This window comes from Dioscorea cayenensis, chromosome 19 (genome assembly GCF_009730915.1).
Source record: "Dioscorea cayenensis subsp. rotundata cultivar TDr96_F1 chromosome 19, TDr96_F1_v2_PseudoChromosome.rev07_lg8_w22 25.fasta, whole genome shotgun sequence".
In the NCBI taxonomy this organism is placed as follows: domain Eukaryota; kingdom Viridiplantae; phylum Streptophyta; class Magnoliopsida; order Dioscoreales; family Dioscoreaceae; genus Dioscorea; species Dioscorea cayenensis.
In genome coordinates this window covers 14784496-14809804 of record NC_052489.1, presented here as the reverse complement: position 1 = coordinate 14809804, position 25309 = coordinate 14784496, and the positions used below count along the sequence as shown (strand labels likewise).

The following is a 25309-nucleotide window of genomic DNA, read 5'->3' as shown; positions in this document are numbered from 1 at the left end:
CATCAAGGAAGCCACCTGTGAACCTAGCTTCGGATTGGGTCCTTCAAGACGTCGAAGCTCTCCATCAAGGCCATCAGTTCATATATAAGGGGGTTTATTTCTATGGTTTTAATGTACTTTCATTCATTGATGGTGTGTTTTGTATGTTGCTCCATGGAGAGCTAAAACCCTAGAGGGTATTTGGGCTTGTGAACCCTAGGATTCTCATCTTTTGTGGATTTGCTTAGTGTTTCTATTTAATCTGAGTTTGATTAAGATTTAATCTTGTATTCTCATTGCTTGCTTGTTTAATTAATCCTTATGGTTGATTGGATTTGCATGATTTGTTACTTTGATGTGAGAGAGGTCTCCATTAGAGTTAGAACTTCACTGTTAAAGAGGGTTGAGAGGGTGAGTCATGAGATAGTGGAGTGTCCCCTCTCCCTTCCGATTGAGTGTATTCTATCTCCGTTCCTTAGGCTCTATGCAACCATATTTGGTGTGAGGCGTGAGATTGAGAGATTTCTCCGCCGGGACCTTGTAGGGGGTTAGGATCCTTCGCTGGGAATTAGGGTTGGATCAATCTTTAGGAATCGGATACACCTCTTGGAATCCCTAGAGTGCTTTGTAGTCATATGTGGTGTGAGGTGTTGAGATTGAGCGATTTCTCCACCGGGACCTCGTAGGGGACTAGTATCAGTGATTAGGAGGACGGATCCGATTATATTTGGATTTCCATGACTTAACTTACTCATCATAGAAACACTTTGCTTATTCGGTACCTAATACCTGAATCCTAGGGGGAGCATTGCCCGAATACCCCACTTTTACTGATTGAGATCTCCATCCATTTAACCCTTGCATATTTGTCTCCGGTATTCATTTCTTCGCACATTAGATCACCACACCTTTCCATTTATCATTAGGTTAGAAAGCAGAGACGAAGTTAGTACTAGTAGCCCTGTTCCCTGTGGATTCGACTACCCACTCACCGGGGTAATTATTACTTCGACACCCGTGCACTTGCGGTACATACATGCATATTCGGACATGTCACTTTCGTCGGCACCGATCTGGTGAGGTGTATCCTAGGCCGAACAAAGGGACATTTGGACGAGTAGAGGACTTTCCACATGACCACTGTAATTACTATCGAGGGGGTTTTCTATAGATTTATTGCTTTTACATTCAATTTTATTGATTGTAATTTGCTCCATGGAGAGCTAAACCCCCTAGTGTGTACTTGGATTATGAACCGTATGATGTATTCGTTTCATTGAACCTTATTATAATACTTTCATTAATTGATGTTTTTCTTGAGTTCCAATCTTGAATGCATTGATTGTATGAATACTCCCTTAGAGTGACACTAGGGTTGAGAGTTCTTGTTGGTAACCCTTGTGAGTGAGTGACACACCATGAGAGTTAGACAAAGCTAGATTGGAGAGGGTTGAGAGGGTGAGTCGAGAGGTAGCGGAGAGTCTCCTTTCCTCTCCAGTGTGATTTATTCTACCTCTAATTCCTCTAGTTCTTTGTAGTCATAGTAGAGTGAATGGGCTAAGGGATGACCTTCTGCTGGGGCTTAGTTGCGAGTGCAATGGAGTGAAGCGTTGAAGTGATTTTAGCATCTAGGGCTTAATTGTGGCTAGGGACCTTCCACCTCGACCAAAGGGTTAGGTCTACATATAGGAAGAAGATTTATCACTTGGAATCCCTAGAACACATTGCAATTCTATCCGAGTGCGAGGTTGAGACATTATTCAATTGCTCCTCCGGGACATGTATAGGGTTAGGCATGGTTGACCTTAGATTTGGAACCATGTATTAAAGGTTCTCCACAACTCATTAATGTATTTGTTAGGAAGCATAATAGAGGGTTTTTGCACTTGAAATGATTGTCCTAGGCGGATCAATATCCGAGTACCCCATCTATATCGATTGCCTTACCTCTTCTTTACTTGTGCTCTCTCTCTTGTCTCTTTTACTATTGTTTGCATTACATATTGTCACACAAATCACTATTCATATTTCACTTAGTTAAGAAACAATTTAAGTATTTTTACTACCTACTCTCTGTGGATATGATACCCACTCACCTGTGTTTCGGGCCGGTACTGTAGCAGGGAAATGTAGTAAACACTGTAGCAATCTACTGGAACAGGTATTGTTCACAGTCGCCCGAAAAAAGCGATTTCCAGAGATTCTACACGGGCGTGTGGAAATTCCACATTCCCGTGCATTATTCCACAAGCTCGTGTGGTGAATCCACAGGGCGTGTGGATTCCCGATTCCAACCCTATTTAAGGCCGATTTTAGCCCCGATTTCAACATTCTTTTCTCCATCTTTTCCCTAACTTGAGAAAGGGCGGAGGCTATGGTTTGGAGAGGATTGACTAGGGACTGGGAGAGATTCTACGGCTCCATCATCATGCTCCTTTTGGAAGAAGGTTAGTGGGAGAGCTTTCATCGGCACCGATCCGGCGAGGTGTATCCTAGGCCAGACAAAGTGACCCTTGGATGAGTAGAGGCTTCTCCACGAGACCATGGTCACGAATACCGACGGTGTTCTCTATGGATTACTTGTTTTTACATTCGATTTCATTGATTGTAACTAGCTCCATGGAGAGCTAAACCCCCTAGAGGGCACTTGGATTTGTGAACCCTAGGATATATTTGTTTCATTAAACCTTGTTATATTGTATTCATTAATTGATGTGTTAATTGAGTTCCAATCTTGTATACTAGATTGTTTGAATAATCCCTTAGAGTGACACTAGGGTTGAGAGTTCTTTTTGGCAATCCTTGTGAGTGAGTGACACACCACGAGAGTTAGATAAAGCTAGGTTGGAGAGGGTTGAGAGGGTGAGTCGAGAGGCAGCGGAGTGTCCCCTTTCTCCTCTGGTGTGATTCATCTAACCTCCATGTCCGCTAGTTGTTTGCAGTTATAGTAGAGTGAATGGGCTAAGGGATGATCTTCTACTGGGGCTTAGTTGCAGAGGCAATGGAGTGAAGTGTTGAAGTGATTTTATCACCTGGGGCTTAATTGTGACTAGGGACCTTTCACCTGGAGCAAAAGGTTAGGTCTACATCTAGGAAGAGGATTTATCACTTGGAATCCCTAGAAACTCATTGCGATTCTATACGAGTGTGAGGTTGAGAGATTATTCAATTTCTCCTCCGGGACATATATAGAGTTAGTCATGGTTGACCTTAGATTTGAGATCATGTATTGAAGGATCTCTATGACTCATTAATGCATTAGTTAGAAAGCATATTAGACGGTTTTTGCACTTGAAACGATTGTCCTAGGTGGAACAATATATGGGTACCCCATTTATATCGATTGTCTTACCTCCGTTTTACTTGTGCTTTCTCACTTGTCTCTTTTACTTTTGTTTAAATTACATCTTGTTACACAACTATTATTCACTTTGATTCCCTACTCCCTGTGGATACGATACCCGCTCATCTGGGATTTATTACTTCGACAAACCCGTACGCTTGCAGGACATACGCAAGGGTGTTGTCAAGTTTTTGGCGCCGTTGCCGGGAGTAGGCATTTAGAAATACTTTGCACTTTATTTTCTTAGCTATTCATTCATTCATTCTATTTCACATCTTCTTTCTCTATCATTATTCTGATTTGTTTTCTTTCTTTGGGTGCAGCTCCAGGTTATGACCCGAGGGAACCCTTCGATATTGATTGAAGGAGATCCTGAATTTGAAGGTACACTCAGAAGAAGGGGAAAAGAACCTATGCAAGAACCGTTTAATCAAGCTAAAATAGAAGTTGAAGGGTTAGATAATATGGCAGAACATAATGAGTAACAGAGCACACTTTCTGATTATGGTAGACCATCAGTTTTGGGCACACAATCGAGTATTGTGCGACCCCCGATTATAGCTCCGAACTTCGAGCTGAAGCCAGCATTCATCCAAATGATTCAGCAATCAGTGTAGTTCAATGGTTTGGCCGATGAGGATCTAAACAACCATATCGAGAACTTCTTGGAAGTTTGTGATATGCTGAAGATTAATGGTGTATCAGATGATGCTATTAGATTGAGGGCTTTCCCATTCTCTCCCAAGGAAAGAGCCAAGCAGTGGCTACATTCTTTGCCCAAGGCCTTTATCATGACTTGGAACGAGAAGGTCGGAGCTTTTCTTGCTAGATACTTTCTTCCGGGGAAGTCGGCCAAACTTCGCAATGAGATATCGTCGTTTGTGCAGATGGAGTTAGTGTCATTGCTTGAGACATGGGAGCGCTTTAAGGATCTTTTGCAGAGGTGCCTACAGAATGGATTTCCCGAATGGATGATTATTCAGACTTTCTATAATGGGTTGAATCCGAGTACAAGGTAATTGCTAGATGCCGCCGTAGGAGGTACAATGGGGAGTAAAACCCCGGAAGATGCCCGACAGTTAGTAGAAGATATGGCCATGAATAGTTATCAGTGGAATGCATGGAAAAGGAAAAAAATGGCCGGGCTTCATGAAATAGATGCAGTAACTTCATTGGCAGCTTAAGTAGAATAGTTGAGTAAGAAGTTAGACCTTCTAACTTCTAATAGAGTGGCGGCCGTGACTACTTGTATTGGATGCGGTGAAGGACATGCTCCCTCCGATTGCCCGATCTCTATTGGTGATGCATCTTCAGTGGAGAAAGTCGATTTTGTGGGTAATGCAATGAGGAACCAAGGGAATCCATATAGCAACACCTATAATTCGGGTTGGATGAATCATCCTAATTTCTCCTGGAGCAACCAAGGACCACAAGAGCCCATGGCACCAACGGGTTTCCAACAACAACAAGCCCAAACATAGATTCAGGCTTGGAAACCTGAATGACTGATTTAGAGAAGGCCTTGACTAGATTTGTGCAATCATCGGATACAAGGTTTCAATCAGTCGAGGCTACACTTCGCAACCACACAGCTTCTTTGCACAATCTTGAGAATCAAGTGGGGAAAATTGCAAAGTCTCTATCGGAGAGTCCACAAGGAAGCTTGCCAAGTAATACCGAGACCAATCCTAGAGAGCATGTGAAGACGGTCACTTTGAGAAGTGGTCGTGAGATTGAGGGTAAGCTTCCGAGTGAGAAGTCCAATGTAGAAGCAGCCGAGGTCATAGAGGTTGAGGAGGGAGCAAGCAAAGAGAAGGAGGTGGCGCCCCCATCTTTCAAGACAAGAATCCCTTTATCCCTCTAGATTGAAGAATGACCAAGCGGATGAATAATATAAGAAATTCCTGAGTTTGTTCAAGCAACTCCACATCAATATTTCCTTTGTTGAGGCATTATCCCAAATACCTAAGTATGCAAAGTTCTTGAAAGACTTGTTGACCAACAAAAGGAAATTGGAGGAGAGTGTCTCTATGATTCTAGATGCTTCTTGCTCGGCGGTCTTGTAAAGGAATATGCCGAACAAGAAGAAAGACCCGGGAAGCTTCATCATTTTGTGCAACATTAGCAATTTGGGTGAAGAAATGGCATTGATGGACTCAGGGGCCAGTATTAACGTCATGCCGTATACTTTCTTTTAGAAGCTAGGCTTAGGAGAGCCTAGGCCTACTCAGATGAAATTGCAATTGGCGGACTGAACGGTGAGACATACGAGGGCCATTATTGAAGACGTGCTTGTAAAGGTGGACAAGTACATATTTCCTGTAGACTTTGTAGTGTTGGACGTCGATGAGGATGCAGATGTATCTTTAATACTTGGGAGGCCATTCTTGCACACTTCCAAGGCATTGATCGACATGGATGACGGGGAGTTGACACTTAGGGTTGGAGATGATAAGCTCACATAGCGTCTCGCCGAAGCCTTGCGACATTCTCTTGACTTTGATGATACTCTTTACTTTCTTGACACTACTAATGAGATTGTTGATGAATATATGCAGGAAATGTTTAATCCAGACCCGTACGACGGTTTGTTTGACCAAGAAGTGGATAACGCGGATGTAATGATGCTTGGTTCAATAGAAGAAGTACCATCTACTCCGGGGATCATGAAGAAGGTGCTCTAGAAGATGAAGAGGGCGAGACGACGCCACCAAAAACACCCCAAGGCTGTTGGATGAACCATTGCTAGGTGGTACCAAGCCCGATAACTCTCCCTCTACCTTTAAGAGACTTTGCTCTTCATGCTTTCAAGCTATGGGTAAGAGGGCAACCTTCATCTATGAACCCCCGTGAGGTAAGATAAAGTACGTCAAGCTTAGTGATGTTAAACAAGCACTTCTTGGAAGGCAACCCAAGTGTTTACTATTTTCTTAGTTTTTTCTAGTTTAGCAGTTGCATTAATAAGACTTTGAGTGTTGGTGTCTAAATATTTTAATACATTGCTGTTTTTGTCTCGTGGATTTTTGGTGCAATCATGCGTGTTATTGTATATGGCAAAGATGTGGTCGTTTGAGCGAGTTTTTCATGTTTAGCTGGTCTATTTTGCATAGTAGGGCAGGCTCTGAGTGTGTATAAATGTTCAAAAATTTTCTGCAGAGCCTGCAGAGTTTTCTAAGGCATCTAGAGAAAACACACGGGCGTCGGTATTTTCCACACGCCCGTGGATCTACACTGCGAGCTCATCTAGAGAAGGCACATGAGCATGAACTTGCCCTTGTGAATGACCTTGTGAGTTTCACACGCCCATGGGCAATTTCCGCACGGGCGTGCGTCTTCCAGCAGAGACTTAGCAATTTTTCCTGAGAGCACATAGGGGCGTGGACTCACCCCTGTGGGCGATCCTATGATAAACGAACGGGCGTGGGTAATTTCCCCATGCCCATATGGATCTCTACAGCAAAGCTCTCCTCCATCCCAAGAAGACACAGGGACATGCGATTGCCCTGTGAGTTGGACCTGTGAATGTCTACGCCCATGTGGTATTTTTGCACGGGGGTGCAAAACACTTAGTGATTCCTCTTGGTTGGATAGAGAAGGCACACGGGCGTGCGTCTACCCCTATGGGTCGGGCGCACGGGCGTGGGCATTTTCCACACACCCGTGCGGTTGCATTCCAAGAGGTTTTGTGTTTTCCTGAAAGAGCACAGGGGTGTGCGTTTGCCCCTGTGAGTCTCTCTGGTCGAGGCGCACGGGCGTGGGTAATTTCCGTACGCCAGTGTGGATGCGCAGAATTCCAAGAGACGCGAGTTGTTCTTTAAAATCTTCTTGAATTCTCTTCTTCTTCACTTCCAATCGCTCAAAGATCGATTTTGATCAGTACCCTGGCCCACATATCACTGTTTTAGAGGGTTTTCTAGTCAATTTACATGCTGAATTTGATGTTTTCATACCTATTTCATCAGTAAACCTTTTACCCTCTCTTCTTCACCAATTCTTGTTTTTAATAGATCAAAAGTCTTGAGTTGCATGCAATTTCCACTTTATAATAGTTTATGCATGTTTAGAAAGCATTTAACCGTGGTTTTAAATTATAATCTTGGACCATTGATGTGCGACCATGCGGATTTCAAGCCCCACAAATCCACACGGGTGTGGATAATTTCCATAGGCTCGTGTGGAATTCTGCAATACTATTTGTAGAGCTTCGTTGATCGTTTTCTCATTAATTCTTGCAGATATGGCACCTCGTTTGAAGAAGCATGAAGTTAAACATCCCAGAGACACCCTACCTAAGCCAGTACACATGGAATTCTCGAATCTCGAGCATCAGACTCGATTTAAGAGATTATCAGCACTCAGTTTTGGTCAGTCTCTCTTTGTGGATTTGAGTGTGCTGAGTGAGATTCGATGGGGTGACGAGCTAGCCGATAAGATTGATGAGATGCTAGCAGTGGGAAGCTGGAGAAGATTATTAACTATCCAAAAGCCTGTTTTTCGTGCATTGACACTAGAGGTGTTGGCGTCTTTCGAGTTTGATCAGTCATATGGGAGATTTGAGACCATGAATGCTATACAATTATGAGTATTCAGAAATCCATTTTGCATGAGTGTTACTAAATTCTCTGTTTGTATGGGTTTGTATGACAAAACCTACACTGTACGGAGGAGTATAGACGGTTGCCCATAGATTTCCTAGGTACAGTGACTCCGCAGCAAGTGTACCAAGTTTTGTGTGGACATGGGCAGTATGAACCAGGAGTGTCCAAGGCCACCAACCTATCCCGGCTGAGCTATAGATACTTGATAAGTGCTTGTGCGATATGAATGCGAAGCGTTCATTCCTTATGTTGAGCATTACTTTTCTCGAGTTTTTACACTAATATGTGTGTTTTTATGTTACTTTATGCAGGTAGGGTTGTGAGGTCGAGTATGAAGGAAATAGGCGAATGTGGATCATAATGCACCAATTTTGGAGGAAATCTTGCTAAGGTTCAAGTCGAATACTGTAGCAGAGCACTGTAGCAACATTGTAGTATATACTATAGCAGCACTGCTCACAGCCGGCCAAGTAACCAGAGAAACATAGAATCCACACAGGCATGAGGAAATTATCCACGCCCGTGTGGAAATTCTGCACGGGCGCGTGAAGCATCCACGCCCGTGTTGTCGCCCGATTCCAGCCCTATTTAAAGCCGATTTAGCCGCGATTTTGGTATTCTTTTCTCCATCTTTTCCCCAACTTGAGAGAGGGCTTTGGCTAAGGTTTCGAGGGGTTTGGCCAAGGTTTTGGAGAGGTTCTACGGCTCCGACATCGTCATTCCTTAGGAAGAAGGTTGGTAGGGGAGCTTCCGTCGAGGCATATCTTATACCGGACGAGGGAATCCTTGGACGACGAGTAGAGGACTTTCCATAAGACCATCGACACGACTATCGAGGGGGTTTCTTTATGGATTCATTGCATTTACATTCTATTTCTTTGATTGTACTTAGCTCCATGGAGAGCTAAACCCCTAGTGGGTACTCGGGTATTGTGAACCCTAGGATGTATTTGTTTCTTTGAATCTCTTTATTATGCTTTCAATAAATTGATGTTTATTGTGAGTTCCAACCTTGAATGCTTGATTGTATGAACATTTCCCCTAGAGTGACACTAGGGTTGAGAGTTCTTGTTGGTAACCTTATGAGTGAGTGACACACCACGAGCGTTAGACAAAGCTAGGTTGGAGAGGGTTGAGAGGGTGAGTCGAGAGGTACAGGAGTGTCCTCTTTCCCCTCCGGTGTGATAGATTCTACCTCCGTTCCTTGAGTTCTTTGCGGCCATAATAGAGTGAATGGTCTAAGGGATGAACTTCCGTTGGGCTTAGTTGCCCGTGCAACGGAGTGAAGCGTTGAGGTGACCTTAGTATCTAGGGCTCGATTGTGGTTAGGGACCTTCCACTTGGACCAAAGGGTTAGGTCTATAATTAGGAAGGGATTTATCACTTGGAATCCCTAGAGCTCATTGAAACTCTATGCGAGTGCGAGGTGTTGAGATTGTTCGATTTCTCCTCCGGGACATGTATAGAGTTAGGCATAGTTGACCTTAGATTTGGGACTATGTAATTAAGGATTTACACGACTCACCATTGCATTGATTAGGAAGCATAATAGAGGGTTCTTGCACTTGAAACAATTATCCTAGGTGGAGCATTATCCGGGTACCCCATCTTTATCGATTGCCTTACCCCCTTCTTTACTTTTGCTCTCTCACTTGTTGCTTTTACTGTTGAGAATTGAATCATTGTCACACTCATTATCATTGATCTTTTACATAGCTAAGAATCGAATTAAGTATTTTTATTCCCTACTCCCTGTGGATTTGATACCCGCTCACCCGGGATTATTACTTCGACAAACCCGTGCACTTGCGGGATATATGCAAGGGGACCTTGTCAATACTTACACTCAGTCCTCAGCAGGTCTATGTCCGGTTGAGGTGACAACACAGCTGTTTTGAGCAAGTAGGACTCAGTCTATTTATACTATATGGTCTACAATCTGCCGATTCACCTGGAGCACATAGTGTTGGATGTCTTGAGGCACTAGGGCCAATTTGCAAGAGTGAGAGTATTATTCACTGGTCCCTACATCACTAGACTCAACTTGGGGATGGGTTTTCTGGATGCCATCCGAGGTGCCGAGAGGATGGTCGTGTCTTCTCCTCTTGGGTTGATACAATTAGGATGATGGGGTTGGTGCGTAGATGTGGGCCTGAAGCATACATTCTAGCTATGGCTACCCCGGAGATCGCTGAGGGTGGAAGGGATGCAGCGGAGGGTTCAAGACAGGTTCCCGAGCCTCAGTTTGCAATGATAGGGACTAGAGCACGCCTTGCAGCACAAGAGACACTCTGGCATTCGATACCCATTTTTACACCCTCTGAAGCTTATGATCATTTTCAGAGGCTCGAGAGTGCTGTGGGTAAGCTTCGGTCCGAGCTCATGGAGGTCTGGACTTTACAGGTTGCGCAGTACGCGGGGATGATGGCGCGTCTTGACATCGTATTACTGCTATTAGAGTAAGATGCATCCTCACACTTTATCAGAAGACCGAGGACCCCTCTAGCATCACCACTACTATTTCCACCGGCGCCATTTGATTTAGCACCGGCAGCACCAGCAGAGCCGACAGAGGATGACACCGACACTTGACTTCGTTTTTTGTTTCTTTATTTCGCATGTTATTTTAGACTTGTATATTCAGAAAGGACTTTCCTTCTGAGTTTATTTTCATTTTGTTGTCTCGAGTTGTATTCATTGCCTTATCTTTTATATTTACTGGAGTTGTTTTAGTTTAATTGAGCTTTACTGAACCCCCTCGTGCATGTGTGCAGATGGTCTTGTCAATATGGAAATTGAAAACTAGTCATGGACACGGCCAATGTGGCCCGTGTGTGCTTCACAATCCATTGGAACTTTAATCCCAAGGATTTATCTCCATCAAACGCAACTCTCGGAGTTAGGGGAGTATTGTTTCAATTGCCACTCTCATATCTATACTTGATTGCTTTATTTTCTATTATGCTTAGATGGTATATTGGGGACAATACACAACTTAAGTGTGGTGGAGAGTTTCATAGTGCACATATCTTTTATATTAGTTTGATTGTTATACATGCTCACATAGCCAATGGAAGTTTATCTTTGTTGTAATAATTGTATTGTTGAGTTTAGGTGAGTTTTTAACATTGAATGTTCTCATGCTCTAGTGTTTACTTGAATTTCTAGGAATTTTTGCCCGATACACACTTGTTCCACTACTCACTCTTTAAACTCTTTTGGAAACTCAAGTTTGATGTTAAAGGGACTAGTTATAGTTGTTTCTTTTGTTAATTTCAAAAAAAAAAGTTTCATTGTTTAGTTGTGCTTGTTGGGTGGAAAGAGCTACCACCTATGAAGTATGAAGCTACTCTTATAAGTCAAATACTAGTTATGCCCTAATGAGAGAAAGAGCTATCTCATGGGATGAGTGAAAGCTACCACCCCGGTAGAAAGAGCTACCGCCTCAAAAGTGTGAAAGCCACCTTAGCCACTGACAATGCCCCATGCGTATGTCCCGCAAGTGCACGGGTTTGTCGAAGTAATAAAATCCCAGATGAGTGGGGTATCGTATCCACAGGGAGTAGGGAATAAAAACACTTAAATTGTTTCTTAACTAAGTGAAAGATGAATAGTGATATGTATGACAAGATGTGAAATAATAAAAGTAAAAGAACAAGAAAGAGAGCACAAGTAAAAGAGAAGGTAAGGCAATCGATATAAATGGGGTACCCGGACATTGTTCCGCCTAGGACAATCGTTTCAAGTGCAAGAACCCTCTATTATACTTTCTAACTGATGTAATAATGAGTTGTGGAGATCCTTACATATATGGTCCTAAATCTAAGGTCAACCATGGCTAACTCTATACATGTTCCGGAGGAGAAATTGAATAACCTCTCAACCTTGCACTCGTATAGAATTACAATGAGTTCTAGGGATTCCAAGTGATAAATCCTCTTCCTAGATGTAGACCTAACCCTTTGGTCCAGGTGGAAGGTCTCTAGCCACAATTAAGCCCTAGGTGCTAAAATCACTTCAATGCTTCACTCCGTTGCACTCGCAACTAAGCCACAGCGGAAGGTCATCCTTTAGCCCATTCACTCTACTATGACCGCAAAGAACTTGACGAAATGCAGGTAGAATAAATCACACCAGAGGGGAAAGGGGACGCTCCGCTGCCTCTCGACTCACCCTCTCAACCCTATCCAATCTAGCTTTGTTAAACTCTCGTGGTGTGTCAATCACTCACATGGGTTACCAACAAGAACTCTCAACCCTAGTGTCACTCTAAGGGAGTATTCATACAATGAAGCATTCAAGATTTGAATTCAAATAAAACATCAATTAATTGAAAGCATAATAAAAAGGTTCAATGAAATGAATACATCCTAGGGTTCAGAAATACCCAAGTACCCACTAGGGGGTTTAGCTCTCCATGGAGCTAATTACAATCAATGAAATCAAATGTAAAAGAAAAGAATCTATAGAAAAACCCCTCGATAGTCATGGCAATGGTCTTGTGGAGAGTCCTCTACTCGTCCAAGGGTCCCTTTGTCTGGCCTAGGATACAACTCGCCGGATCGGTGCGACGAAAGCTCTTCCACTAACCTTCTTCCAAATAGAGTGCGATGTCAGAGCCATAGAATCTCTCCCAATCCCTAGCCAATACCTCTCCAAACCCTAGCCGCCACCCTCTTTCAAGTTGGGGAAAAGATGGAGAAAATAATTCTGAAATTGGGGCTGAAATCGGCATTAAATATTGCTGGAATCCAGAATCCGCACGCCCATGTGGGTGCCCCTATGGATTTTTCGCACGGCCGTATGGAATTTCCACATGCCCATGTGGATTCTTTATTTTCATCCTTCTTCGGCCGGATGGAACAGTACCTACTACAGTGTTTTGCTACATTGTTTGCTACAGTGCCTTGCTATAGTACGGCCCCGAAACACTCCCAAATCCATGCTTTCATCGAGGTAACATAAACAGGCACACATTTATGTCAGAGATCACTTTACTTCTTCAATAACGGACATGTTGGTGGAGATTTTGCTATACATGCACAAGCCGGAATACTTGAATGTGACTGCCCTTTTGCCCCTCCAAATCGTTGTGCTAACATGAATACGAGAAGGTTAGCACACATTCCCGCATTTAGAACCTGACTTATTTCTTCACGTTTAAACCTTCTCAAGATTTCCTCCAATTGGTGCATTTACGATCCACATTGGCTTTTTTCTATAATAATCGGCCTCACAACCCTATCTTCATGAAAGTAACATAAATACATACATATTAGCTTTAAAACCTGATAAAAGTAAAGCTCATCATAAGGAAAGAACAGTTTGTATTCTTATCACACAAGCACTCATCAGCGGCCACTTTGGAAAGGGCTACCTTAGAGGATGTGTGAAGCTACTACCATCTTTTCAAATTTTCATTACTTTTTATAGATAAATAAGTCCCTTTTACTTGGAACTTCGAGGAGTATACCATGGGTTGACTTGGGCGAGTTTACACACACTTACATGATTTCGGGTTTGTTATCCTTTTTTATTCAAGTTTTTAGCTAGAGCATTGATTTTTCTTATTTAATGTTGAAACTTCCCTTACTTATAGAATGCTCTCTTTGTATGCTTTGGTGAACCTAAGGCCAAACACTTCCAATATTTCCTTCATTTATGCCTTAATGTTTTAATTTTTGCTTAAGGGCAAGCAAAATCTTAAGTGTGGGGGAGTTTGATAAGTGCTTGTGTGATAAGAATACGAAGTGTTCTTTCCTTATGATGAGCATTACTTTTATCAGGTTTTAGTGCTAATATGTGTGCATTTATATTACTTTCATGCATATGGGGTTGTGAAACGGAATTTTAGAGAAAGAAGCCAATGTAGATCGTGAATGCACCATTTGGAGGAAATCTTGAGAAGGTCACAAGATCCCCTTGCGTATATCCCGCAAGTGCATGGGTTTGTCGAAGTAATAATCCCGGATGAGCGGGTATCGAATCCACATGGAGTAGGGAATAAAAACACTTAATCCACTTCTTAGCTATGTGAAAGATCAGTAGTGATAAGTGTGACAATGATTCAATTCTCAAAAGTAAAAACAACAAGTAAGAGAGCACGAGTAAAGGAGGAGGTAAGGCAATCGATAAAGATGAGGTACTCAGATAATGCTCTGCCAAGGACAATTGTTTCAAGTGCAAGAACCCTCTATTATGCTTCCTAATCAATGCAATGGTGAGTCGTGGAAATCCTTAAATACATAGTCCCAAATCTAAGGTCAACTATGCCTAACTCTATACATGTCCCGGAGGAGAAATCAAACAATCTCAACACCTCGCACTCGCATAGAGTTGCAATGAGCTCTAAGGATTCCAAGTGATAAATCTCTTCCTAATTATAGACCTAACTCTTTGGTCCAAGTGGAAGGTCCCTAACCACAATCGAACCCTAGATACTAAAATCACCTCAACGCTTCACTCCGTTGCACAGGCAACTAAGCCCAACGGAAGTTCATCCCTTAGACCATTCACTCTATTATGGCCGCAAAGAACTCAAGGAACGGAGGTAGAATCTATCACACCGTTGGGGAAAGGGGACGCTCCTGTACCTCTCGACTCACCCTCTCAACCCTCTCCAACCTAGCTTTGTCTAACGCTCGTGGTGTGTCACTCACTCACAAGGTTACCAACAAGAACTCTCAACCCTATTGTCACTCTAGGGGAAATGTTCATACAATCAAGCATTCAAGGTTGGAACTCACAATAAACATCAATTTATTGAAAGCATAATAAAGAGGTTCAAAGAAACAAATACATCCTAGGGTTCACAATACCCGAATACCCACTAGGGGTTTAGCTCTCCATGGAGCTAAGTACAATCAAAGAAATTGAATGTAAATGCAATGAATCCATAAAGAAACCCCCCTCGATAGTTGTGTCGATGGTCTTGTGGAAAGTCCTCTACTCGTCGTCCAAGGATTCCCTCGTCCGGTATAAGATATGCCTCGACAGAAGCTCCCCTACCAAACTTCTTCCTAAGAAATGACGATGTCAGAGCCGTAGAACCTCTCCAAAACCCTAGCCGAAACACTCTCTCAAGTTAGGGAAAAGTTGGAGAAAAGAATGCTGAAATCGGGGCAGAATCAGCTTTAAATATGGCTCGAATCGGGAATCCACACACCCCTGTGGAATTTCCGCACGGGCTGGTTAATTTCCATATGGCCGTGTGGATTCTCTAAAACTGTTATTTTCGGCCGGCTGTAAACAGTAACTGCTACAGTATTTGCTGCAGTACCTGCTACAGTACTCTACCAAAAAATACTCCCAAATCCACTTTTCATCGAGGTAACATAAACGGGCACACGTTTATGCCGTGGATCGCTTTGCTTCTTCAATGACGGATATGTTGATGGAAATCTTGTTCTATGTGCATAAGTCGGAGTGCTTGAATGTGACTGGCCTTGTGCCCCTCCAAATGGTTGTGCAAACTCAAATAAGGGGAGATTCGCGCACACTCTAGCATCTTGCACCCGACTTATATCTTCGCGTTTGAACTTTAGCAAGATTTCCTCCAAAATCAGTGCATTGTGATCCACATTGGCTTCTTTCGTTCATACTCGGCCTCACAACCCTACCTGCACGAAAGTAACATAAAAACACACATATTAGTGTAAAAACCTGAGAAAAGTAATGCTCAACATAAGGAAAGAATGCTTCGCATTCATATCACACAAGCACTTATCAGAAGGATCAAACGCGAAGACATAAGTCGGGCTCAAGGTGCGAGAATGTGTGCCAAACTTCGTGTATTCAAGTTAGCACAATGATTTGGAAGGGAACAAATTCAGTCACATTCGAGTATCAAGGCTTGTAAATTAATAGCAAGATCTTCACCGATGAAGACGTTGTTGAAGAAGCAAAGCGACCTACGACGTAAATGTGTGGCTGTTTTCGTTACCTCGATAAAAGCATGGATTTAGGGGTGTTTCAGGACGGCACTGTAGCAGAGTACTGCAGAAAACACTGGAGCAGGTACTGTTCACAGCCGGTTGAGAAAAGTGATTTCCAAAGAATCCACACGGGCATGTAAAAATTCCACACGCCCGTGCGTTATTCCACAAGCCCATGCGGTGAATCCATAGGGGCGTGTGGATTCCCGATTCCAGCCCTATTTAAGGCCGATTTCAACCCTGATTTCAACATTATTTTCTCCATCTTTTCCCCAACTTGAGAGAGCACGGCGGCTAGGGTTTGGAGAGGTATTGGCTAGGGATTGGGAGAGGTTCTATGGCTCTGACATTGCGCTCTGTTTGGAAGAAGGTTAGTGGGAGAGCTTTCGTCGGCACCGATCCAGTGAGGTGTATCCTAGGTCGGACAAAGGGACCCTTGGATGAGTAGAGGCTTCTTCACAAGACCATCATCACGACTACCGAGGGTGTTTTCTATGGATTACATGCTTTTACATTCAATTTCATCGATTGTAACTAGCTCCATAGAGAGCTAAATCCCCTAGTGGGTACTTGGATTTGTGAATCCTAGGATGTATTTGTTTCATTAAACCTTGTTATATTACTTTCATTAATTGATGTGTTAATTGAGTTCCAGTCTTGTATACTTGATTATTTGAATACTCCATTAGAGTGACACTAGGGTTGAGAGTTTTTTTTGGCAACCCTTGTGAGTGAGTGACACACCACGAGTGTTGACAAAGCTAGGTTGGAGAGGGTAGAGAGGGTGAGTCGAGAGGTAGCGGAGCATCCCTTTTCCCCTCCGATGTGATTCATCCAACCTCCATTTCTTCAAGTTGTTTCCGGTCATAGTAGAGTGAATGGGCTAAGGGATGACCTTCTACTGGGGCTTAGTTGTAGAGGCAAAGAGTGAAGTGTTGAAGTGATTTTAGCACCTAGGGCTTAATGTTGACAAGGGACCTTTCACTTGGACCAAAGGGTTAGGACTACATCTAGGAAGAGGATTTATCACTTGGAATCCCTAGAACTCATTGCGATTCTATACGAATGCGAGGTTGAGAGATTATTCAATTTCTCCTCCGGGACATGTATAGAATTAGGCATGGTTAACCTTAGATTTGGGATCATGTATTGAAGGATCTCCATGACTCATTAATGCATTAGTTAGAAAGCATATTAGAGGGTTTTTAAACTTGAAACGATTGTCCTGGACGGAACAATATCCAGGTACCCCATTTATATCGATTGCCTTACCTCCCTTTTGTTTGTGCTTTCTCTCTTGTCCCTTTTACTTTTGTTTACATTACATCTTGTTACACAACTATTATTCACTTTTTGCTTAATTAAGAAACAATTCAAGTATTTTTATTTGCTACTCCCTGTGGATACGTTACCCACTCATCTGGGATTTCCTACTTCAACAAACCCGTGCATTTGCGGGACATACGCAAGGGGCATTGTCAGTTGCCTCAAAGTCGCCTCCAAATCTTCCCAGTTGAACTCTACTTAAACCCTAACTTTGGGACTTTATAAACAAGTTTTCTACCCAAGCACAGGCTTGCTTGGGTCATGGTTTTTACCATGCTCTTTGCGGCCAGGTCTAGGGTTCAACATCAATAATATTTTTTGCCATACAATAGAGTGCACGACACAAAAGCACACATGTGCTTGGGCCATGCTTTGAGCTCTAAGATTGTGCTTTCTTTCTTCTGAGTTTTTCTTAAATTCCAATGATCTGCATGGCTCAAATGTACAGTGGTTCTTAGGTCATGCTTACCTTGTCTATTTGCAACTTTGTTCTTTTGATGCCGAATTTGCTCCAATACTTCTTCTTTTGACACAAGATGCGTTAATCTACACACGAATGTAAAGATACCCAAAGTATTACAAAAATATATAAAGTAAATGCTAAAAGGAAAAGAAAACATGGATAAGAAGTATATAAAATACACTCATCAATCATTTCTGGATCAATTACTCCTATTCTTTTAGCACACTCAAGGGAATTTCTAAATAGGGTTAAACCTTATTCTAGGTTTAATCCTAATAGTCAAAGGGCTACCGACAACCGAATCCCTCGGAATGTTGACATAATTAACCCTTTCAATCTATCCATGACTTAGTACAAGTGAGTATCTCACATCTACAAGTACATCTTCTATAAGAATTACGGAGGTGTCCATATTGTAATTGAAGATATGAAAGCAAGATAGATTAAGCCACAAATAGACCAAATGCATAAGAACCAAATAAATCATCTAAATACATGCTTTCCCCCTAAGTTTTACTAAGATCCGGTGCCCTTGGGGGTTCAGTGTGCCATCAAGTTTAAATCACAACAAAAGTGCATAAAACAACACAAATAAACCATAATGAAACTTCTTTGTTGAGTGATGATAATGATGAAGAAGGATTCTTCTCTTAAGCCTTGATCTATCCTTGACAAGATTCAAGCCTCCGAAGATCGTCAGTGAGGTTCGAACCAAGGATCTTCCAAATGATGCTTCCTACCTTGAAGTTGCAAACCTTTAAGCCCTAAAACCCCAAGGATTCACCTCCAAATCACGTGGTTGTTCTGAGCTTTCCGCTTCTTCTTCATGTGCCAAAAAGTTCTTCTATTAGCCCTAGATTTCCTTTTTTATACCCCTAGGACTTGCGGGCCATATAAGGGCTATATGGGGATCGTATGGCAAGTGAATTGGACAATTCTTGAGCCTTGTGGGCCACAAGGACCTGGTCTATAATTTCTAGGATTTTTTTTGGCCCGCAAGGATTCTTACAGTGGTGCTTTAGTAACACAAGATTAAGCACATTTGCGTATTCTGACTTGTGCATTGATAGCAAGATCTTTACCAATGAGGACTTTGATTGAAGAAGAGTTGCGATCTATGGCATAAATGTGTGCATGTTTATGTTGCCTCGATGAAAAGTGTTGAATTGGGAGTGTTTTGGCAGAGCACTATAGCAAGCTAATGTAGTAAGTCACTGTAGTAATACACTATAGCAGTTGCTGTTCACAGCCGGCCGAAAATTAGGTTTCCAGAGAATCCACACAGGCGTGAGGAAATTCATCACGCCCATGTGGAAATTCCACAGATCCGTGTGGACAATCCATAAGGGCGTGTGGATGCCCGATTCCAGCCCTATTTAAGCCGCGATTTAACCCAATTTTTAGAAAAATCTTTCACCATTCTCTCCAACTTTTCTCCATCTTTTGAGAGGCCGTCGGATTGGGTTTTGAGAGGCTTTTGGCAAGTATTTAGAGTGGTCCTACGGATTTGACACTGCGCTTCTCTTGGAAGAAGGTTATTGGGAGAACTTTTTGATAATGCCTCTTGCGTATGTCCTGCAAGTGCACTGGTTTGTCGAGTAATAAAATCCGAGGTGAGTGGGTATCGTACCCACAGGGAGTAGGGAGTAAAAATACTTAAATTGTTTCTTAACCAAGTGAAGATGAATAATGATTATGTTGACAATATGTAATGTAAATGATAACTGCTTGAGTAGACATATTTTTATATATGTTTTACATGCATTGAGCATCATTTTTCCCATGGTTTATGTCTCATATTGTGTATTTGGTGTTCTTTTATGCATATAGGTTGTGAATGCCTTGAAGAGTAAAAAGGAAACAAAGATAGGCTATAAAGACACAATGTTGGGAGTTCTTGTTCAATTCAAGGACCAAAATACGAGAGGAGTTCATAAACGTAGAGATGTGTGCCAACTTCCAAGAAGATTCAAGTCAAATCACTAGTTGGAAGGGCACAATGGCAGTCACATCTTCATGTTCCTTCTCTTTGTGAAGATTGCAAGACCTCTCAAAGATACGTCGATGAAGAAAAGTTTTATAGCCTACCACATGGACGTGTGCCCGGACATGTGGCCTCAAGAGAAGAGTATTTGGATCGTGTTTTGTGGAAATTTCTGCAGCCCACGCGGCCGCGTGGAAAATCCACACGGGCACGTGATAGGTGCGATTTTGAGCTTTAAATAGGCCGTTTGCCCTATTTTTGGTGGATTTTTGGCGAGGGTTTTGGCGAGCACTTTGAAGGCAAGGCAGCTAGGGTTTTGGAGGAGGTCTTTGGCGATATTGGGGGGCGTCCATCACCAACTTTGATCGATCTTCTCTCCGTCATAGCAAAGAGGGAGCCTTCGGCGACCTAGCTTCGGAGAAGGATTCTTCAAGATGTTGGGCAACCCATCAAGGCTATCATCACGAATTTAAGGGGGTTTTACTTCATGGCTTTCATTGCTTTTCATTGTAATAATCATTGTTTTGTAACTTGCTCCATGGAGGGCTAAACCTTAGTAGGTATTTGGGTATGTGAACCCTAGGATTTATGTTTTTGTAATGATTTGCTTTATGTTTCTATTAATTCAAGTTGATTTGAGTTTTAACCTTGTATTCCCATTGCTTGCTTGTTTAATTAATCCTTGAGGTTGATTGGATTTGCATGATTTGTTACTTTGATGTGAGAGAGGTCTCCATTAGAGTTAGAACGTCAAGGTTAATGAGGGTTGAGAGGGTGAGTCATGAGATAGTGGAGTGTCCCCTCTCCCTTCCGATTGAGTGTTTCCTATCTCCGTATTCCCTAAACTCTATGCAACCATATTTGGTGTGAGGCATGAGATTGAGAGATTTCTCCGCCGGGACCTTGTAGGGGGTTAGAGATCCTTCGCCGGGAATTAGGGTTGGATCTATCCTTAGGAATCGGTTTCACTCTTAGGTGTCCCTAGAGCGTATTGCGGTCATATGGGGTGTGAGGTGTTGAGATTGAGTGATTTCTCCGCCGGGACCTTGTAGGGGACTAGTACCAGTGGCTTGGAGGCAAGAACCGGTTGTTCTTGGATTACCTCGACTCATTAGACTCGGTTTAGAAGCATTTAGTGAATCGTGAGCTTCATGTTAGATCCTAGGGGGAGCATTGCCCGGATACCTCATATTTATTGATTGAGATCTCCTTTACTCGTTTTCTTGCTCGTTTGCTTGCTTATTAATTCTCTTGCAATTAGTTCATTTCATCATATCCATTAATTTCGACTAGATAACTACGAATTGGTTAATACTAATACTTCCGTTCCCTGTGGATTCGACTACCCACTCACCGGGGTAATTATTATTTCGACACCCGTGCACTTGTGGTACATACACGCATATTCGGACGTGTCAGTAAACAAGAATAAAAGAAACAAGAGAGAAAAGCATAAGTAAGTGAGAGATAAGGCAATCGATATGAATGGGGTACTCGGATATTGTCCTGCCTAGGATAATCGTTTCAAGTGTAAAACCGACTATTACACCTCCCAACTAATGCATTAATGAGTCATGAAAATCCTTCAATACACGGTCCTAAATCTAAGGTTAACCGTGACTAACTCTATACTATGTCATGGACGAGAAATCGAACAATCTCAACACCTAGCACTCGGATAGAATCACATGGAGTTCTAGGGATTCCAAGTGATAAACCCTCTTCCTTGAAATAGACCTAACCCTTTGGTCCACGTGAGAGGTCTCTAGTCACAATTAAGCCCTAGGTACTAAAATCACTTCAACGCTTCACTTCGTTGCCTTTGTAACTAAGACCCAGTGGAAGGTCATCCTTTAGCCCATTCACTCTACTATGACCGCAAGGAATGGAGGTAGGATAAATCACACTAGAGGGGAAAGGGGACGCTCCACTACCTCTCGACTCACCCTCTCAACCCTCTCCAATCTAGCTTTGTCTAACTCTCGTGGTGTATCACTCACTCACAAGGTTACCAAAGTGAACTCTCAACCCTAGTGTCACTCTAAGGGAGGATTCAATCAATCAAGCATTCAAGATTGGAACTCAAATAAAACATCAATTAATAAAAGTATAATAGAAGGTTTAATGAAATAAATACATCCTTGGGTTCACAAATCCAAGTTCCCACTTGGGGGTTTAGCTTTCCATGGAGCTACTTACAATCAACAATGAAATCGAATGTAAAAACAAGTAATCCACAGAAAACCACATTGATAATCATGACGATGGTCTTGTGGACAAGCCTCGTCTTCTCCAAAGGTCCCCTCGTACGGCCTAGGACACACCTCACCCGATAGGTGTTGAGGAAAGCTCTCCCAACAACCTTCTTCCAAGTGGAGTGCCATTTTTAAGCCAAAAAACCTTTCCAGAAACCATGCCAATACCTCTCAAAACCTTAGCCGTAGCCTCCTCTCAAGTTTGGGAAAGAATGGAGAAAAGTATGCTGAAATCCGGGATGAATCGCGACATAAATATGGCTTTAATCGAGCATCCAAACGCCCCTGTGGATTTGCCACATGGGCTTGTGGAATTTCCGCACGGGCGTGGATAATTTTCACACGCCCGTGTGGATTCTCTGGAATTTTCTTTTTCAGCAACAGTGAACAGTACCTGCTATAATAAATTGCCACAGTGTTTGCTACAGTACCTGCTACATTACTGGCCCGAAATACTCCTGAATCCATATTTTCATTGAGGTAACGTCGACGAGCATACGCTCATATTGAAAAATGCCCCTTGCGTATGTCTCGCAAGTGCACAGGTTTGTCGAAGTAATAAATTCCAGATGAGTGGGTATCTTATCCACAGGGAGTAGGGAATAAAAATACTTGAATTATTTCTTAACTAAGCAAAAGGTGAATAATATTTGTGTAACAAGATGTAATGTAATCAAAAGTAAAAGAGACAAGAGAGAAAGCACAAGTAAAGGAGAGGTAAGGCAATCGATATAAATGGGGTACCCGGATATTGTTCCACCTAGGACAATCATTTCAAGTACAAAAACCCTCTAATGTGCTTTCTAACTAATGCATTAATGAGTCGTGGAGATCCTTCAATACATGATCACAAATTTAAGGTCCACCATGCCTAACTCTATACATGTCTTCGAGGAGAAATTGAATAATCTCTCAACCTCGCACTCATATAGAATCGCAATGAGTTCTAGGGATTTCAAGTGATAAATCCTCTTCCTAGATGTAGACCTAACCCTTTGGTCCATATGAAAGGTCCCTAGTCACAATTAAGCCCTAGGTGCTAAAATCACTTCAACACTTCACTTGGTTGCCTTTGTAACTAAGCCCCAGTGGAAGGTCATCCCTTAGCCCATTCACTCAACTATGACTGCAAAGAAATTAAGGAAATGGAGGTTGGATGAATCACACTGGAGGGGAAAGGGGATGCTCCGTTACCTCTCGACTCACCCTCTCAACCCTCTCCAACCTAGCTTTTTCAAACACTCGTGGTGTGTCACTCACTCACAATGGTTACCAAAAAACAAGTAATCCATAGAAAACACCCTCGGTAGTCGTGACGATGGTCTTTTGGAGAAGCCTCTACTCGTCCAAGGGTCCCTTTGTCCGGCCTAGGATACACCTCGCCGGATTGGTGACGACAAAAGTTCTTCTACTAACCTTCTTCCAAACGGAGCATGATGTCGAAGCGATATAACCTCTCCTAATCCCTAGCCAATACCTCTCCAAACCCTAGCCGCCGCCCTCTCTCAAGTTGGGGAAAATATTGAGAAAAGAATGTTGAAATTGGGGCTAAAATTGGCCTTAAATAAGGCTGGAATCGGGAATCCACACGCCCCTGTGGATTTACCACACGGGCTTCTAGAATAATGCACTGGCGTGTGGAATTTCTACATGCCTGTGTGAATTCTCTGGAAATCGCTTTTCTCGGTCGGCTGCGAACAGAATCTGCTATAGTTAATTTCTACAGTGTTTGCTACAGTTCCTGCTACAATACCGCCCTGAAATAGTCCAGAATCCCTGTTCTCATTGAGGTAACTTAAATGGATACATGTTTACGTTGTAGATCGCTTTGCTTCTGCAATAAAGGGCTACATTGGTGGAGATCTTGCTATACATGCACAAGCCAGAATACTTGAATGTGACTGCCTTTGTGCCCCTCCAAATCATTGTGCTGACTTGAATACGAGGAGGTTGGCACACATTCTGGCATCTTGAACCCGACTTATGTCTTCGCATTTGGTCCTTCTCAAGATTTCCTACTAATGGTGCATTCACGATCTACATTGGCTTCTTTCTCTAACATTCGGATTCATAACTGTATACGCATGAAAGTAACATAAATGCACACATATTAGTGCTAAAACCTGATAAAAGTAATGCTCATCATAAGGAAAGAACACTTCACATTCTTATCACACAAGCACTTATCAAACTACCCCACACTTAAGCTTTTGCTTGCCCTCAAGCAAAAATTAAAACATTAAGGCATAAATGAAGGAAATATTGGAAGTGCTTGGACTTAGGTTTACCAAAGCATACAAAGAGAGCATTCTACAAGAAAGGGAAGTTTCAACATTAAATACGAAAAATCAATTCTCTAGCTAAAAACATGATTCAAAAAGGATAACAAACCCAAAATAGTGTAAGTGTGTGTAAACTCTCTCAAGTCAACCCAAGGTATACTCCTCAAAGTTCTATGTAAAAGGGACTTATTTAACTACAAAAAGTAATGAAAATTTGAAAAGATGGTAGTAGCTTCACACATCCTCTTAGGTAGCCCTTTCCAAAGTGGCCGCTAAGGTAGCTTTCACACTTTCGAGGGGGTAGCTCTTTCTACCGGGGTGGTAGCTTTCACTCATCCCATGAGATAGTTCTTTCTCTCATTAGGGCATAACTAGTATCCGATTTATGAGAGTAGCTTCAAACATCATAGGTGGTAGCTTTTTACATCCAACAAGCACAACTAAACAATGAATTTTTTTTAATTTTTTTTTAAATTAACAAAATAAACAACTATAACTAGTCCCTTTAACATCAAACTTGAGTTTCCAAAAGAGTTTAAACAGTGAGCAGTGCCACAAGTGTAAATCGGGCAAAACCATGTAAACAGTGGCGAGTAGCATAATTTAGCCCATTGTAAATGATTTGTACTCGCATCCATGAAGCAAAACCATGGTGGGGGCACCTTCTAAGGAGATCCTTGAATCTCTCATAAGCTTCAAACAATGTTTCGGACTCCCTTGTTTAAAAGGCTGAAATTTCTTGCCTCAACTTCGCCGCTTTGCTTGGCGGAAAAATATCTTCGAGGAACTTCTCCACCATGTCCTTCCATGTTTTAATAGATCCCGGAGACAATGAGGGTAAGCCAACGATAAGCTCCATCTCTCAAACTGAATGGAAATAGTCTCAAAGCGGATAGCATCGTCCGACACCCCATTGATCTTGAATGTAGAGCAAATTTGGAAGAACGGGAAAGGTGATCATGCACATCCTCATGGGCAAGACCATTAAATTGGACTGAATTTTGGATCATGCCGATTGTACTTGCTTTAATTTCAAAGTTGTTGGATGCCAGCGACGGTGCTTGAACACTCGAACTCATCACCCGTGAATTGGGGTCTTTCATATTCGGATAGAGTGCGACGCTCTTCGGCCATGATTGAAGACT

General features: G+C 42.4%; 1 non-coding gene across 1 annotated transcript; it reads left to right on the top strand.

Annotated features, from left to right (window-relative positions):
- Positions 1 to 24808: 24808 nt before the first annotated feature.
- On the top strand, positions 24809 to 24915 carry LOC120250927. Its single transcript, XR_005533256.1, has one exon. It is a non-coding gene; the product is annotated as a small nucleolar RNA R71 (small nucleolar RNA).
- Positions 24916 to 25309: the final 394 nt, after the last annotated feature.